Here is a 4,333-nt window from a genome sequence, read left to right as displayed (position 1 = left end):
CATCATTTTTCTTAGACGATATACTTCCTGATGATAATTACTGTGTGCTCACTATATTACCTCAAATGGAAGAAGTATATGAGACGTTAGTCTTCATTGAATGGGGCTCATAAAGAAATCTAAACTCTGACTCAAGGGGTAGAGAATTAATATTTTGACATAGTTAATTGGGTAATTGCTTTAATTACTGAGGCCCATGAACAAAATGAATAATGAGTGTTTAATCACATTTTATATTTGGTAAGAAAAACTTCTTAAATTATCAACTGACATTACTTTAAATTTTCTTTTCTGGTGATAAGAAACATAGTGAGCTTAATCTAATTTTTTCAATTCATTATTCATAGAGAGGAAAAAGTTCTAACCAAAGAGTATATTAAAAGTGGACCAGAATCCTCCTGAGCCTAATATATATATGACTGTCTGTAGTTACCTAGTTAAAATGAAGGAATTTTAAAGAAAATAATCCATTTGCTTGAGAAATAATAATATTGTATTTTACTATTTATTGCTTGACTATTCATTGAACATTCAAATCACTAGAAAGAAATATATTTTCTGGCATCAACATTAAAAGTATCACTGACAAATTAAATTTTCAAATATAAAGCAAGCAACTCTATCTCATTTATTGATTTCCATTTGTCTCTTGTTTAGTTTATTTCCTCAGGGTTAATTATTCTTTATAGGCTTACAGTCATTAAAACATATCTCTACTTGTTATATATTAGTTGGAAAATCAGGTAAGTGGTTATTATTAATAATAATTATGTGATAATGTAGACTAAGGTGCTATATCTATTCATATCTAAGGTAGTTCAAAACCATAAATCTGTGAGATAGCTCTTCTGTCAATGAACAAACAAGTTTATTTCCTCAGTATTTCCAATTTGGCAAAATTGCTTTATAAATATAAAAAGTGAGTTTTATTTTTTATAAATATATTCTTTTATATTCATAAAAAATTTGTTAGGTAATGTCTGAAGACCTTATCCCAAAGTCTAAAAATGTTCATAAATTGCCCAAATTAATGAAAATAATCCTTAAAATGTTACCATCTATTGCCAGCTCTTAAAGTCAACTTTAAATAAATATATTTAGAATGATTTTTAAATGTTTACTACTCCAAACATAGTCTAGGTGGAACATTAAATTTTAGAGTATTATAAATCTACCAGAAAGTGTGGTAGATTTTTTTTTTTCTGTTGAAAATGTTTTTTTTTTTTTATTTTTTTATTTTTTTTGATAATTTTTTTTTCTTTTTTTTATTGCATTTTAGGTTTTGGGGTACGTGTGAAGAACATGCAAGATTGTTGCATAGGTACACACATGGCAGTGTGGTTTGCTGTCTTCCGTCCCCTCGCCTGTATCTGTCATTTCTCCCCATGCTATCTCTTCCCACCTCCCCACCCCCCGTCCCTCCCCCATTTTCCCCCAACGGACCCCAGTGTGTAGTGTTCCCCTCCCTGTGTCCATGTGTTCTCATTGTTCAACACCCGCCTATGAGTGAGAATATACGGTGTTGATTTTCTGCTCTTGTGTCAGTTTGCTGAGAATGATGGTTTCCAGGTTCATCCATGTCCCTACAAAGGACGTGAACTCATAGTTTTTGATGGCTGCATAATATTCCATAGTGTATATGTACCACATTTTCCCTATCCAGTCTATCATCGTTGGGCATTTGGGTTGGTTCCAGGTCTTTGCTATTGTAAACAGTGCTGCAATGAACATTCGTGTGCACGTGTCCTTATAGTAGAATGATTTATAATCCTTTGGATATATACCCAGTAATGGGATTGCTGGGGTGTGGTAGATATTTTATCAGTACCTACACCAAATTTGATGCCAAATCATTGACATCAACGTCTCTCTTCTTTAGTGTTTCTATTTTTTCTATGCTAAAGTCTTTCATATCTGGGTTAAATTTCTTTAAGGCCAAATGTATTTGTTTAGTTTTGGTTTTTGGTAGATTAGCAAGGTTGTTTAATATATTGTTATTATTGCCAAAATTGCTTAGATTTATCCTATCCATATAATTTCAGATAAAACTTTATTGAAAAATATTTTGCTATATTGAACAACTGTAAATAAAATATAGCTGTTAATAACAGTATATATTCACTCCATCAGTGAAGCTAAAATAATCTTTGGTATTCTCCCATCATTTCATATACAGTAAGAGCACATCTTGTGTTACATGTTAGTTAATGGACTTAAACTGTGATTACTGGATGTGATGATTTTACGTCAAGTTGACTTAGCTAAGGGATGCCAAGATAGCTGAAAAAACATTATTTGTGTGTGTATCTATGTGGGTTTTAAATGTTAGACTAAATGAAGATCTCTCTCACCCATGGAGTGGGCATTATTCAACTTGTTGAGAGTCTAAATAGAACAAAATAGTAGGAAAACGGTGAACTCACTCTCTCTGTTTGTTCTCAGATGTCAGAGCTCCTGGTTCTTGGGGCTTTGAACTCAAGCTGGATCATACCATCAGTTTTCTGTTTCTCCAGCCTGTAGTTAACAGATTGTTGAACTTCTCGGCCTTAAATGTGAGCCAAGGCTCATAATTTCTCTCTGTTTCTGTTTCAATGTCAATATCCTATTAGTTCTGTTTCCATAGGGAACTGTGACTAATACACTCTATTTTTTCATAGAAATGTTAATAACATAGTCATATAGATTGGGCAGAATGGGTAGGTTGCTGGAGTCTGGTTTAAGCAAAACAGATATTAAGAAAAAAATTTCAATAAAAATATAAGAAAACACTTTTAAACATTGATTGGAAGTATAATGAAAAAATCAAGAGAGTAGATATGAAAAGTTAACACTGTTTTAAAACTTCTTTTAAAATTGAATTTTTTAGAAACTAGTATTAAAGTTATACTTTATAATTTATTTTATCAAAATACTCTATTTGATTAAATGTGTAAACATATTTATATATAATAAAGTTCCTAAATTCTATACTACTATGAGTGGTATAAGTAGTGTTTATTTATTATTAAATATGATAAAGTTCCTAAATTCCATACTACTATAATTGGTATAAGTAGTGTTTATTTTGTCTTCCTTCTCACTTCTGCAAATCAGTGTCTGTGTGAAAAAATCAGCTACTTACTCATTGTTTTTGAAGAAACTAAGAATTACCATCAATCTATGTGTTGATGTTAAATTACAAGTCAAATGTTCTCGTCATGTAATTTGGCATGTTTATTCATAGAGCTCTTAGGAGATGGAACTTCCTAAAGAACACTTCAGGTTTCATGCCCCATTATCTTTTCTGGTGGCTTTTTGGGGAAAGACTTAAAATGCATGCGTTAACCCCTCTTCTCTTCTCCTTTGGAAATCTGTAGGCTGCTAACAGAATATGTTCTGGTTTGGTCTTGGCCGTGCACTAGTTTAGTGGCACTGGCTCTATCTATACTTTGAGTAAAATTGATTTAGCCTTTAATTTGCAAATACTAAGCCATATTCTCCAATACTAGTTTTATCAGTGAAATTACCCGTTGGTTTTTTGTTTGTTTGTTTTGTTTTGTTTTTCGTTTGCTTGTTTGTTTGTTTGTTTTTTAGTGTGACTGTTACATTTGTGACTCAGGCATAGGGTATTATTATTGGACCCTTTAAAAAGGACCAAAAAACTTACAGCTTTTTCTTCTTTTGTGTCTCTAACTCGAGCAGTTTGCCTTAGATGTCTCTTGCCTTAGCCCTCATTTCCTTGAGTCTTTCCTTAAATGTCGTTTTGTTTTGTTTTGGTTTTGTTAGTTTGTTTGTTTTTTTTTCAGTGCAGTCTTAGCCACTCTACTTAAATTCTGGAGTCTTGAATGAAATATTAGACATTTCTACTTCCTTCCACTGACGTCTTCAATGCAGTTATTGTCATTAAGTGTATGCTATTTTTTATTGTTTCAGCCCTTTATTCTCTGTTTACTTCATTAGAATTTAAGTTCCATGGAGGCAAACATTTTTGTTGACATGATTGTTTACATAGAGCAACAGTCCCTGGCACAGAGTAGGCATTCAGTGAACTTGTGAACTTTGTTATTAAGAAAATCTCTCAAACCAAAGCATACAAAGCTGATGCAATTTAGAAAATAAGTGTGTTTTTGCAAGTGAAATAGATTTTGAAAAAGCCAATATTTTGAGAAATAGCCTCTCAGAGTTTTTATTCCTACATTGGCTTTGTCAGAACAAAACTGAAGCAAAATAGTAAAAAAAAAAAAAAAAACCTATTATTAAAATAATGTAAAATACAGCATTCCTAAACCTCTATCTGCATCTGACAGTATCAAAATAAATAAATCAGAACTTTTTAGAACTGTTAGAAAGCATC

The sequence above is a fragment of the Saimiri boliviensis genome, chromosome 1, assembly GCF_048565385.1.
Source record: "Saimiri boliviensis isolate mSaiBol1 chromosome 1, mSaiBol1.pri, whole genome shotgun sequence".
Classification (NCBI taxonomy): domain Eukaryota; kingdom Metazoa; phylum Chordata; class Mammalia; order Primates; family Cebidae; genus Saimiri; species Saimiri boliviensis.
Note: the sequence above shows the minus strand (reverse complement) of the source record.